General features: G+C 47.2%; 1 long non-coding RNA gene across 1 annotated transcript; it reads right to left on the reverse strand.

Moving 5' to 3' along the window:
* Nucleotides 1-1,029: 1,029 nt before the first annotated feature.
* On the reverse strand, nucleotides 1,030-1,455 carry LOC311138531. The gene is made up of 3 exons (XR_014614056.1): nucleotides 1,368-1,455; nucleotides 1,186-1,222; nucleotides 1,030-1,096 (listed from the first exon to the last, which is right to left on the reverse strand). It is a non-coding gene; the product is annotated as an uncharacterized lncRNA (long non-coding RNA).
* Nucleotides 1,456-14,820: the final 13,365 nt, after the last annotated feature.

Genomic DNA, 14,820 nt, shown 5'->3' on the forward strand with positions numbered 1-14,820 from the left:
TGGCTCCTCGAACTGCAAACACCATGATTCCACATCCATAAGACAGTGTGTAGACTGACGGGAAAGAATAATGAACATTCAATAAGATTCAATAGAGTGATTTCAACATTATTTAATTTGTATCAAATTGTTCCAGTATTCCAACCATATTACACTGTATTCAACACAATTACTTCAATGAATAATCAATTGTACCATGATATGAGTAGAGGTTTAAGACAGCCACAAGCAGAGCAGCACATAACCCCCAGAAGGCATCTGAGAAGAGACAAATATTGTGAGGTTATTAAAGATACCAGGCTGTGTCCCAAATGGCACCTTAGCCCTATGGGTCCTGGTCGCAAAGAGTGCACTAGGGCTCTTGTCAAAAGTAGGGAATAGGGTGCCATTTAGGACGTGACATAGGAAATGGAACGAGTTACTTTATCACTGCTTTCATCAATAGTTTTGTTGAAGTGCACTATGAGAATGAAATAAGAGGTTTGGGCTTCCTCTAGTTCTGTATTTGGTATGGACTTGGGGTGGGTGTGGGAGTTAGTACTTTATATGACATACCTCTTCTATGATAGGGAGGGCCTTTGCATCTTTTAGTGTGAGCTGGCAGATCTGAGATGGAGTATATTGCTATTTCTCATTGGTAAGCTATTACACACATACGACTATATACATACAACTTTTCATTTATACGACTATATACAAACGACTTTGCATCTTTTAGAGTATGCTGGCAGATTTAAAATGGAAGGTATTTGATTATTCCTCATAGTTACGTTTTTACATACAAACACTAAACACTTCAAATAACAATATAAACCAACACAATAATTTATAGTACAGTTTACCTTACCAGAGAGCATGCCCAGAAATTCAAATACAAGAGTGGAAATCACAGACAGAAATGCCGGGATCATAATGGCTGGAAAGATAATGACACTGATTGTAGACACAAAACAGCCAATATTGAGTGATGAAAACCTGAGTAATTGTTATTCTTTGACTTGAATAGTAAATTATGTTTACTCACAGTAATATGGTCTGTAGACTGCCATTCCACAACCCAGTCCAAAGCAAATTGAGAAGAAATGGTAAAACTTATCTTCAAAAGAGAAGCATGTTGGTCAAAAGATTGAATAATATCTGCATTTTCTACTGTTACTTTCAATTGAAGCAAATATGCAAACTTACAGTGGCGGTAGAAGCCATAAACGCCTTGTCCTGGGTCCTGAAAATGTATACAATACATGAAAAACAAAACATTGAAATGATGAGAGATTGATTGAGACGGACAGAGAGCAGATGCAAACCCATGGTTAGGAACCGAAATCCCATTCCTAACCCAGGGGCTGCGCATGGTGAGAGGTACCTACCATGGCGGAGCAGCAGGGTGTAGGCCCCTAGCTCCTGGCCCTTCAGTGTCTGATGGGGTGGTAGGTAGCAGGTGAAGCAGACATCTTGTGGACAGACAGGCAGGCAGTGTTAAACTGTCAGAGCCTGTCAGACTGTTACACAGTATATTGTTAGGACATGAGGAGAGACAGTGGAAAGTCCCAGACACAAAGAGATTTCACTTTCATTTTCACCTACCATAAATCTTTGCACAGCACACACCCAGACACGCACACAATTACATACACACAGGCACACATCAAAGTCATCCAACCACTCTCAGTGGAAGCAATCTGTGCGCAGGGGACAGGGGGAGCAGGTAGCTGACTAGTGGTGGCTATTAAGCAGCCTGATGGTCTGGGGGTAGAAACTATTTGCCAGTCTTCCAGTTTTTGCCATGATGCTCCTGTACTGCCTGTGTCTGAGGGATTGAAGAGGGAGAACAGGCCATGGCTCGGGTGGCTGAGGTCCCTGAGATTATAGAGGGAGAGAGGAGAGGGAAATAAATCAATATGACTCCATTTTAAGATACATTCATGTCATAATGCAGAAAAATAAAATCCACGGAAATGTTACTTGAATGACAATTGAATTGTTTTCCTTCCGTATGTGTAGGCTAATGATAAAGCATTTTCCTAAATAGAGGGCTCTGCTGTAGACTAAGGAAATTGGCAATAGTCTGAGCAAATGTTTGAGTTCAATTGTGACAATGACGAGATGAGAGGGTCTTCTCTCCTGTCAAGTGGAAACCTGAAAACATCAAACAAGTCACCCTGTAAAGATTGTAAAAAAATGCCCTTTAATAAAAACATGTTGAAAAGAAAAGTGAAACACAAAATTGCTAATATTTTTGTTTGGTGTAGAGCATTTCAGTGTTCTATTTTAACAAATGGGATATGTGCATGGACTTTTAGTCAAATATTAGTACAGTTTTACAGATACCAAGTAGAGCTGAAAACACAACCTCAAATGGACCTATGACTCGGACTTCTACAGGAAGCAATTCAAGTACATTTATATTACAGAATTCTTTGAACAATCATACTGTATGTAGAAACCATGAATTGCATGACCTTCTGCACAACCGACAGAAATATCATTGCATTTCAGAAATGCTTCATGTGACCATTGTTGTCAATGTTGGGCAGTGCTCAATGAGCTCTTTGTGTGCTTTTGAAGTTATGCATAATGTATAAAATACAATTTTGATGTTTACTTTCACAGTAAGGCTAATGCTTGAAATTATTATTCAAAAAATGAGTTTGGTGCCATACATTTGAGATTTTCCCTTCATGTTGTGAAGGTATTGAATGGAGTTCTGTCCTGTGAGAAAATACCTCAAATGTCTTTAACCCCGCAGTAAGTATTGACATGCATCTTGTGTGTTCTTACCAACCTGATCTAGAAATGTGTGTGTCTAGTGTCATCCTAATGTACAGTACCAGTCAAATGTTTGGACACACCTACTCATTGAAGGATTGTTCTTAATTTTTCCTATTTTCTACATTGTAGAATAATAGTAAAGACATCAAAACTATGAAATAACACATATGGAATCATGTAGTAACCAAAAAAGTGTTAAACAAATCAAAATATATACTATATTTGAGATTCTTCAAATTGCCACCCTTTGCCTTGATGACAGCTTTGCATACTCATGGCATTCTCTCAACCAGCTTCACCTGGAATGCTTTTCCAACAGTCTTGAAGGAGTTCCCACATATGCCGAGCACTTGTTGGCTGCTTTTCCTTCACTCTGTGGTCCGACTCATCCCAAACCATCTCAATTTGGTTGAGGTCGGGGGATTGTGGAGGCCAGGTCATCTGATGCAGCTCTCCCTCTTGGTAAAATAGCCCTTACACAGCCTGGAAGTGTGTTGGTGTCACGCCCTGGCTCTGGGGACTCTTATATGTTGAGCCAGGGTGTGGATTTTCTATGTGTGATTTTCTATGTTGTGTTCTAGTTCGTGTTTTCTATGTTGGCCAGGGTGGTTCCCAATCACAGGCAGCTGATTCTCGTTGTCTCTGATTGGGATCCATACTTAGGCAGCCTGTTGGCACTAGTTATTTGTGGGATCTTGTTCTGTATAGGTTTGTGTTGGTGAACCTTTAGACTTCACGTATCGTTTTGTTGTTGATGTAAAGTACTCATTAAAAGATGTACGCCTATCACGCTGCGCCTTGGTCTGCCTCTTACAACGATCGTGACAGAAGATCCCACCAAAATAGGACCAAGCAGAGTGTGCAGGAGTAAACGGCGGGTATGGAACAGGAGGTTACTCTGGTAGATGTCCTCCTCGGTTGGGAGAGAATCACAGAGGAGGAGGCCGTCCGCTACCGGAGGGCGATGAGGGAGGATGCCCAGGCAGGAGAGGAGAAGTGGCGCCAACCGGGTCGTCGGCGGACAGGCGAGAGGCAACCCCAATAATTTTTTTGGGGGGGGCACACGGCATGGACGACGGGTTTGCTGGAGGCAGCTACAGGACGTATCGGCGGATTAGGAGAGGAGGCCACCAGGTTTGGGGGGCTGGAAGGGAGGTTGGCGGAGCCTAGAGGTAGAGCAGAGCCAACTCCCCGTACTCAGGCTAGGCAGCGTGAGACTGGGCAGGTTCCGAGTTATGCGGAGCTGCGTACTGTGCCGCGAGTGGTCCGGCACAGTCCTGTACGTCCTGTGCAAGCACCATGCACATGTCGTAGGAAGGTGGGCATGCAGCCAGGACGGAGTGTGCCGGCTCAACGCTCGTGGCCTCCAGTACCCCTCCTCGGTCCCGGATATCCTGCGCCAGTGCCACGTGCTGTAGTGCCAGTACGAGTACACAGCCCTGTACGTCCTGTGCTGATGCCTCACACAGAGTGTGTAGAAAAAGGCATTCAGCCAGGACGGGTTGTGTCAGCTCTTCGCTCCATACCTCCAGTCATTCTCCACAGCCCGGTCCGGCCTGATCCTGCTCCCCGCACCAAGGCAGTGGTGCGCGTCGTCAGCCCGGTCCGGCCCGTTCCTGCTCCCCGCACCAAGCCAGTGATGCGCGTCGTCAGCCCGGTCCGGCCCGTTCCTGCTCCCCGCACCAAGCCAGTGGTGCGCGTCGCCAGCCCGGTTCGGCCCGTTCCTGCTCCCCGCACCAAGCCAGTGGTGCGCGTCGTCAGCCCGGTCCGGCCCGTACCTGCTCCCCGCACCAAGCCAGTGGTGCGCGTCGCCAGCCCGGCCCGGCCCGTTCCTGCTCCCCGCACCAAGCCAGTGGTGCGCGTCGTCAGCCCGGTCCGTTCCTGCTCCCAGCACCAAGCCTGTGGTGCGCGTCGCCAGCCCGGTCCGGCCCGTGCCTGCTCCCCGCACCAAGCCAGTGGTGCGCGTCGTCAGCCCGGCCCGTTCCTGCTCCCAGCACCAAGCCTGTGGTGCGCGTCGCCAGCCCGGTCCGGCCCGTGCCTGCTCCCCGCACCAAGCCAGTGGTGCGCGTCGTCAGCCCGGCCCGTTCCTGCTCCCAGCACCAAGCCTGTGGTGCGCGTCGCCAGCCCGGTCCGGCCCGTGCCTGCTCCCCGCACCAAGCCAGTGGTGCGCGTCGTCAGCCCGGTCCGGCCCGTCCCTGCTCCCCGCACCAAGCCTGTGGTGCGCATCGCCAGCCCGGTCCGGCCCGTTCCTGCTCCCCGCACCAAGCCAGGGGTGCGCGTCGTCAGCCCGGTCCGGCCCGTTCCTGCTCCCCGCACCAAGCTGCGTCGCCAGCCCGGTCCGGCCCGTTCCTGCTCCCCGCACCAAGCCAGTGGTCAGCTGCTCCACACCGGAGCCTGAGCAATCCGCTCCACCGGTGTCCAGTCCGCTCCGGCCAGCGGGGCCAGACCAGACCAGGGGCGCTACGGGGGGGTAGCGAGAGAGTGGTGGTCACGCCCGGAGCCGGATCCGCCTCCGAGGCGGAATGCCCACCCGGCCCCTCCCCTGTTGGGTTTGGTTGGCGCGGTCGCAGTCCGCGCCTTTGGGGGGGGGGGGGTACTGTCATGCCCTGGCTCTGGGGACTCTTATATGTTGAGCCAGGGTGTGTATTTTCTATGTGTGATTTTCTATGTTGTGTTCTAGTTCGTGTTTTCTATGTTGGCCAGGGTGGTTCCCAATCAGAGGCAGCTGATTCTCGTTGTCTCTGATTGGGATCCATACTTAGGCAGCCTGTTGGCACTAGTTATTTGTGGGATCTTGTTCTGTATAGGTTTGTGTTGGTGAACCTTTAGACTTCACGTATCGTTTTGTTGTTGATGTAAAGTACTCATTAAAAGATGTACGCCTATCACGCTGTGCCTTGGTCTGCCTCTTACAACGATCGTGACAGGTGGGTCATTGTCCTGTTGAAAAACAAATGAGAGTCGCACTAAGCCCAAACCAGATGGGATGGCGTATCGCAGCAGAATGCTGTGGTAGCCATGCTGGTTAAGTGTGCCTTAAATTCTAAATAAATCACAGACAGTGTCACCAGCAAAGCACCCCAACACCATAACACCTCCTCCTCCATGCTTTACGGTAGGAACTACACATGCGGCGATCATCCGTTCACCCACACCGTGTCTCACAAAGATGTGGCGGTTGGAACCAGAAATCTCAAATTTGGACTCCAGACCAATGTCTAATGTCCATTGCTCATGTTTCTTGGCCCAAGCAGGTCTCTTCTTCTTATTGGTGTCCTTTAGTAGTGGTTTCTTTACAGCAATTCGACCATGAAGGCCTGATTCACACAGTCCCCTCTAAACAGTTCTTGTTGAGATGTGTCTGTGACTTGAACTCTGTGAAGCATTTATTTGTGCTGCAATTTCTGAGGCTGGTAACGCTAATGAACTTATCCTCTACAGCAGAAGTAACTCTGGGTCTTCCATTCCTGTGGCGGTCCTCATGAGAGACAGTTTCATCATAGCGCTTGATGGTTTTTGCGACTGCACTTGAAGAAATGTTCAAAGTTCTTGAAATGTTCCGTATTTACTGTCCTTCATGTCTTAAAGTAATGATGGACTGTCGATTCTCTTTGCTTATTTTAGCTGTTCTTGCCATAATATGGACTTGGTCTTTTACCAAATAGGGCTATGTTCTGTATTTGAAACTCGCACTGCCTATGAAGTCTTATAAAATAATTGCCTCCATGTTTCCATAATCAAATTTTGCCTATAGGCTACGTAGAAGCAAGGTAAGACATGCCTCATAACATGAAATTAAAACATTCAGGTTTCAAAAAATTAATTATGTTTTCAAAACGCACAAAATAAATATGATGACTAACAAAAATATACACAGGCCAATTTAATTCCACTAAATTATGCAAATTAACCTATGGACCGATAAGCAATATGGTCAAATGTATTTCCATTGATTGGCATTTCCATCAATGAATAAAAAGCATTATTTTGCAATGTTTTTTATTTTTTTCTTGTGGTAATTTTGGCTGGCAAGTTTTTTTATTTTTTATTATTATATATATTTTTTTGGCCAAAAGCCGTCAATTGCCGGCTAACGGAAACCCTGAGACAAGACTCTAACCTCAATCCTAAACCTAACCCTAACCCCAGCTTCATGTCCACATTCCGGCTAAAACCTTACTCAGTAAGAATGCACATCATCGTTTCTTTTCCTTTCCCTACTCTCACTTCGCTTGTTAGATATTATGGACATTGATAATTTTCTGGCAAATATCCTTGCCTCTTGCTCTATCATAGTAACACCAATTGTAATTGTAAAATAACGTGTGTTAAGTTATGAAGTGAGAGGACACGGACACCAGAGTTAGTAGGAAACATGAATGACTATCTGGCTTCAACACAGTATTTATCAACTCAGTGACCTTGCGCCCCTTAAGGAGGGGGACATGTAACTACTCCCACATCTCCCTTAAGGTAAGTGGGTGGGAACCTAGTCCTCAAAGGGTACGGTCGAGAGGGGGAAGGTTGTGGAGAGGTAATGGAGGGCTCTGTCTGAGCTGGGGAGGCTCCTTGGAGCCAGAGTCAGATATGCTGTGGTGGCCAGTAGAGTGCAGCTGTGGTGGCATAGTTTCTGGTTGGGCCAGGGTGAGGTGTCTGCGGTCTGGCCATGAGTGTTTACTAGGATGGAGCGAGGTATGTTTGCGTGTCCTTGCACTATGCCTTCGTCCCGGGAGTCCTGTATCCATATTGCATCTCCTGGGCGTAGAGAGCTGAGGGCCTTTGCTCGAAGTCAGCTGTCGAAGTGTTTCTTTTGGCTGAGCTTAGATTGTCTGTCTTTGTAAACTCAGAGAGCGCTAGCCACCCTGTCAACAGTGAGGGCAGAGTAGGAATGGTTGTACACAGCTTCCTGCCTTGCAACAACTCTGCTGGGCTCAGTCCATTGGAGAGGGGGGGTTGATCTGTATGCTAAGAGCACCATGTCGTGGTCTGAGGATTTGCGAAGGAGCTGTTTGACAGTCTGTAAAGCTTGTTCGGCTGCAGCATTGCTTTGGGGAAACAACAGGCTTGAAGTTGTGTGTGAATCCCCAGGTGTCTGCAGATGTTTTGAAAGTCTCAAAGGCAAACTGGGGGCTATTGTCTGAGATTAGATGAAGAGGGACCCCGCTATGAGCGAATCATGACTTCATCCTCTCTACCACTGCGCTAGATGTTGTTGAGGTCATTTTTGCCACCTCCATGAATCTAGAAAAATAGTCAAAGACAACAAGGTAGGTGTAGTTGTCGAGGTAAAAAGGTCAGCCCCTAGCTTTTGCCAAGGGCCCTCTGGTGTCGGACTTGGGATGAAGGTCTCTGGGGCCTGCCTTCAGCGGAGAGGACAGCGTGCACATGCCCTTCAATTAGCTGTTCCTCAGATTGGTTGCTCTGGTTCCCTGTTGAAGGGTTCTGGAGCGCTGGTGCTCTGGACAGACTGTCAGCTGTAACCAACCTCTTACCAGGCACATGAGCAATGGAGTCTCATTCTGAAGCGTTGGATCCTTGGTGGGAGTTTGTCGAGCCGCTATGAGCCAAGCAGCGCTAGGAGGGACTCATGGTCAGTGTCGACTTGAAATGTGAGGCCTTTACGAAAGTCTCTGAAGACCACACAAGCACATGTAGTAGCAACAGCTTCTTTTTCGATCTGAGTGTAGCGACGTTCCACGTTAGACAGGACCCGGGAAGCGTACGTGATGGGACGCCAGTCTGTGTCGCTTTTCTTCAGTAGCAGAATGGCTCATAGGTCGTAGGAGGAGGCATCAGCCGACACCTTGGTGTCTGCTGTAGGATCGTAGACGGCAAATCCAGGAGGAGTTGTGAGGGCACTTTTAATGTAATTAAATGCCTGCACTTGCTGGGGACCACAAGGCCATGTGCTGTTCTTGTTCAATAGCTCTCTGAGTGGTCTGGACATCTCTGCAAGGTGAGGGATGTATTCCCCAAGTGGTTGACTATACCCATGACTCTCCAGACCTCGCTCACATTTGTTGGTACTGGCATTTGTGCAGCTGCTGTGGCCTTTGACCTTGGCTGGGTCAGCTCGAATACCACTCCCATCGATGTTCTGGCTCAGGAATTTAACTTGTTTGGAGAACTCATATTTTGCATTCAGCATCAGTCCTGCCTGTTCAAGGCGTTGGAGAACAGCAAACAGCCGGTTGTTGTGTTTATCCTGAGTTGCCCCGTACACAAGGACATCATCCATTTGGCAGACGACTCCTTCAAGCCCCCCCGGCAGTTGTGACATTCTGCACTGGAAATGTTCTGGGGCAGATGAGATTCCAAACGGGAGCCTCTGAAAGCAGTATCGGCCGAAGGGGGTGATGAACATGATACGTTTTTCAGTGTCTTTTGACAAAGGGAAAAGATGTTGATGTCTTTCAACTTGTGTTCAATGCTAGGCAGCACGTGTAGCTCCGACAGAAAGGTAGTTTTGTGAGCCAATGCTAACTAGCGTTAGCGAAATGACGGGAAGTCTATGGGTGTCTGCTAGCATGCCTTGAAGGACTTTAGGTGTGTGCTGCAGTGAGTCTTTTGTCAGCTGTTGGTATAAGGTCTCTGGAATGACTGTGCCATCTGCGCCTGTGTTAATTTCGAATTTGACCTGTTGATTAAACAGACTGAGTGTAGTTACCCATGGCTGGTCTGTATCCGTCCCGATAGAGCCAAGAAATCAATTTTCAGACTCCTCTTCCTCTAGGACAGGGTTCTTCAATTCCGGTCCCGGAGGGCCGAAACACCTCTGTTTTTCATCCTCTCCTTCTAATCAGGGGCTAATTCAGACCTGGGATACCAGGTGAGTGCAATTAACTACCAGGTAGAAATAAAAAACAGAAGTGTTTCGGCCCTCCAGGACCGGAATTGAAGAACCCTGCTCTAGGAGTTACATTTTACATTTTAGTCATTTTAGCAGACGCTCTTATCCAGAGCGACTTACAGTTAGTGAGTGCATACATTTTCATACTGGCCCCCCGTGGGAAACGAACCCACAACCCTGGCATTGCAAGCGCCATGCTCTACCAACTGAGCTACAGGGGACTACACTGACTACACTGCTGTTTATGATCTGCAGACGGTTACATAGGGGTCCTTCTTTTTACAATTTCTGAAGATAGCGTATTTGGTTGGGTAAACTCGTCTGTTATGGGGGCCCTTTCTACACAATGAACATGGTTTTGTCTGTTGATTTGTGTGTCTCCACTGTGTGTCACTTCTCTGTGTAGCCCTGTTTGGTTCACTAGCAGTGTTTGTGTATCTTGGTCTCCCAGAGTGTTGGAAAGGCGACTGTGTTTGCCATGGCCTCTACCATTTGTCTTTGTTCGCCGTCATCACTGAGTAAGGATTGTTGTTCCTTATATTTATTTTTGACGGGCCATGGTCTGCACTTGTTCTGATAGGGCTCTGTCACGAAGACCTAATCTGTCCATTATTAGATCATCACATAATTGTCCATAATCACAATGTTCACTGAGCTCATGCAAAGCAATGATGAACTCATCCACTGATTCCCAACTTTCCAGAATGTGTTTATTCAATCTGGCTCTTTCAAAAATCAAATTCCGTTTTGGCACCAAGTGGCTGTTTAGCACTGCTGTAACAGTGTCATAAATCATTAGCTTGTCAGAATCAGATTTCTGGAGCGTACTATAGCCTCGGCCTCTCCGCCCATTGAATATAGCAACGTGTTCACTTGCCTGTCTTGCGGCTTCTTGTCCAAGCCAGATGCCTGTCTGAAACGTTGGAAGCAGGTGAACCACTGTGGCCATTCGTCTGGGTGAATGAAGTTGAATTCAGATGGGGGAGATACAGTATTTGGAATAATACTTTTTCTGCCATCTCGTTCTCGTTATCGTGCGCTGCTTCTGCTTTGTGGATGATAGCTGATGCTGGTTCTGCGTTCTGATTGTTATCTTGCTATGGTTCCCGACATGTGGTCTTTAACTAGCTAGCTTCTGCCAGTTGTTAGCTAGCACTGTTCTTAATGTAGCTAGCTAGTTAGCTGAGAACGTTAACGAAAATGGCTGTAAAACTCGTTCGCATGTCTACTTTTTCATTTGAAACGTTACATAATAAAACCTGACTACTTCTTTAGAGTCTCTGAGTTGCAAGCATGGTGGTTGTTGACCACTTCTGATACCATGTTAAGTTATGAAGTGAGGGGACACGGACACCAGAGGTAGTAGGAAACATGAATGACTTTATCTGGCTTCAACACAGTATTTATCTACTCGGTCACCTTGCGCCCCCTTAAGGAGGGGGACATGTAACTATTCCCACAACATGCACGATTATCAGTTTATCTCCCATTTATCCATTGACAGTATTCATTCAATGAGGAGAGAGACACATTAGCGCCTGGGTACCACTGCCCAGCAGGGCATTTGTCTTGGCCCCTTAAGTTAGGAATAGGTGTGAAAGAAACAGGCTCTAAACACTTTTCTCATATCAAATTGTATTTGTCACATGCGCCGAATACAACCTTACCGTGAAATGCTTACTTACAAGCCCTTAACCAGCAATGCAGTTCAAGAAATAGAGTTAAGAAAATATTTACTAAAGAAACTAAAGTAAACATTTTAATTAAATCAAAAAGTAACACAATCAATTTACATAATAACGAGGCTATATACAGGGGGTACCGGTACCGAGTCAATGTGCGGGGGTACAGGTTAGTCCAGGTCATTTGTAAAGAGACTATGCATAGATAATAAACAGCGGGGGGGGGGGGGGCTCAATGTAAATAGTCCAGGTGGCCATTTGATTAATTGCTCAGCAGTCTTATGGCTTGGGGGTAGAAGCTGTTAAGGAGCCTTTTGGTCCTAGACTTGGCGCTCTGGTATCGCTTGCCGTGCGGTAGCAGGAAGAACAGTCTATGACTTGGGTGACTGGAGTGTTTGACAATTATTTGGGCCTTCTTCTGACACCACTTAGTATATAGGTCCTGGATGTCAGGAAGCTTGGCCCCAGTGATGTACTGGGCCGTACGCACTACCCTCTGTAGCGCCTTACGGTCAGATGCCGAGCAGTTGCCATACCAGGCGGTGATGCAACCGGTCAGGATGCTCTCGATGGTGCAGCTGTAGAACCTTTTGAGGATCTGGGGACCCATGCCAAATATTTTCAGTCTCCTGACGGGGAAAAGGTTTTGTCGTGCCCTCTTCACAACTGTCTTGGTGTGTTTGGACCATGATAGTTTGTTGGTGATGTGGACACCAAGGAACATGAAACTCTCGACCCGCTACACTTCAGCCCCGTCGATGTTAATGAAGGCCTGTTCGGCCCTCCTTTCCCTATAGTCCACGATCAGCTCCTTTGTCTTGCTCACATTGAGGGAGAGGTTGTTGTCCTGGCACCACACTGCCAGGTCTCTGACCTCCTCCCTATAGGCTGTCTCATCGTTGTCGGTGATCAGGCCTACCACTGTTGTGTCGTCAGCAAACTTAATGGTGTTGGAGTCGTGCTTGGCCACGCAGTTGTAGGTGAACAGGGAGTACAGGAGGGGACTAAGCACGCACCCCTGAGGGGCCCCAGTGTTGAGGATCAGCGTAGCAGATGTGTTGTTGCCTATCCTTATCACCTGGGGGTGGCCCGTCAGGAAGTCCAGGATCCAGTTGCAGAGGGAGGTGTTTAGTCCCAGGGTCCTTAGCTTAGTGATGAGCTTTGTGGGCACTACGGTGTTGAACGCTGAGCTGTTGTCAAAGAACAGCATTCTCACTAAGGTTTTCCTTTTGTCCAGGTGGGAAAGGGCAGTGTGGAGTGCGATTGAGATTGTGTCATCTGTGGATCTGTTGGGGCGGTATGCGAATTGGAGTGAGTCTAGGGTTTCCGGCATGATGGTGTTGATGTTAGACATGACCATCCTTTCATAGCACTTCATGGCTACCGACGTAAGGGCTACGGGGCGGTAATCATTTAGGCAGTTTACGTTCGCTTTCTTGGGCACAGGGACTGTGGTGGTCTGTTTGAAATATGTAGGTATTACAGACTCGGTCAGGGAGAGGTTGAAAATGTCAGTGAAGACACTTGCCAGTTGGTCCGCGTATGCTTTGAGTACACGTCCTGGTAATCCGTCTGGCCCCGCGGCTTTGTGAATGTTGACCTGTTTAAAGGTCTTGCTCACATCGGCTACGGAGAGCGTGATCACACAGTCATCCGGAACAACTGGTGCTCTCATGCATGCTTCAGTGTTGCTTGCCTCGAAGTGAGCAAAAAGGAATTTAGCTTGTCTGGCAGGCTAGCGTCACTGGGCAGCTCGCAGCTGGGTTTGCTTTTGTAGTCTGTAATATTTTTCAAGCCCTGCCACATCTGACGAGCATCAGAGCTGGTGAAGTAGGATTCAATCTTAGTCCTATATTGACGCTTTGCCTGTTTGATGGTTCTTCTGAGGGCATAGCGGGATTTCTTATAAGCGTCCGGATTAGTGTCCCACTCCTTGAACGTAGCAGCTCTAGCCTTTAGCTCAGTGCGGATGTTGCCTGTAATCCATGGCTTCTGGTTGGGAAATGCATGTACGGTCACTGTGGGGACGACGTCATCAATGCACTTATTAATGAAGTCGAGCCGGTGACTGAGGTGGTATACTCCTCAATGCCATTGGATGAAACCCGGAACATATTCCAGTCTGTGCCAGCAAAACAGTCCTGTATCGTAGCATCTGCGTCATCTGACCACCTCCATATTGAGCGAGTCACTGGTACTTCCTGCTTTAGTTTTTGCTTGTAAGCAGGAATCAGGAGGATATAATTATGGTTAGATTTACCAAATGGAGGGTGAGGGAGAGCTTTGTATGCATCTCTGTGTGTGGAGTAAAGGTGGTGTAGAGTTTTTTTCCCTCTGGTTGCACGTGACATGCTGGTAGAAATGAGGTGAAACGGATTTAAGTTTGCCTGCATTAAAGTCCCCGGCCACTAGGAGCGCCGCTTCTGGATGAACATTTTCTTGTTTGCTTATGGCCTTATACAGCTTGTTGAGTGCAGTCTTAGTGCCAGCATCGGTTTGTGGTGGTAAATAGATGGCTACGAATAATATAGATGAGAACTCTCTTGGTAGATAGTGTCATCTACAGCTTATCATGAGGTATTCTACCTCAGGCGAGCAATACCTCGAGACTTCTTTAATATTAGACATCGCGCACCAGCAGTTATTGACAAATAGACACACACCCCCGCCCCTCGTCTTACCATACGTAACTGCTCTGTCCTGCCGATACACGGAGAAGCCAGCCAGCTCTATATTATCCATATCGTCGTTCAGCCACGTCTCGGTGAAACATAAGATATTACAGTTTTTAATGTCCCATTGGTAGGATAGTCTTAATTGTAGATCGTCCAGTTTGTTTTCCAATGATTGCACGTTGGCCAATAATACGGAGGGAAGTGGTGGTTTACCTACTCGTCGGCTAATTCTTACAAGCACCCCGCCCTCCTCCCCCTTTACCGCTGTCTTTTATTCACACTGATGACGGGGATTTGGGCCTTGTCTTGACAAAGCAGTATATCCTTCGTGTCGGACTCATTAAAGAAAAAATATTTGTCCAGGTCGAGGTGAGTAATTGCTGTTCTGATGTCCAGAAGCTCTTTTCGGTCATAAGAGACGGTAGCAGCAACATTATGTAAAAAATGAGTTACAAACAATGTGAAAAAACTAACAAAATAGCACAGTTGGTTGTCAGATTTTTTATAAAATCTGACAACTGAGCAATGTAAAACACAACTATTTAGGAAAAGTCAGGGAAAGAGGAGAATGCTGCTGTCAAAATGGCAGATTTATTTTAATTACAAAATCAAACGGCAGGGGGCATTGGCCTATGGTGGTTCTGGTGTTAAAGAGCGTCCCCAAAAGGCCATACATTGAATTTCAGCTTCCTGCGATTCCAGGTCATAGGGGCAGTTTTGAAGGGTTAAAAAGGTTGAATTATCCCATATTTGTGACCGGGGGACTGTTATGACCTGGCGTATGAAATTTGAAGTCAATCTGCCGAAAATCATTTTTGACTTCCATTGGACACAATGGTCTTGC

Source organism: Coregonus lavaretus (genome assembly GCF_964263955.1).
Source record: "Coregonus lavaretus genome assembly, chromosome: 12".
NCBI classification, from domain to species: Eukaryota; Metazoa; Chordata; class Actinopteri; order Salmoniformes; family Salmonidae; genus Coregonus; species Coregonus lavaretus.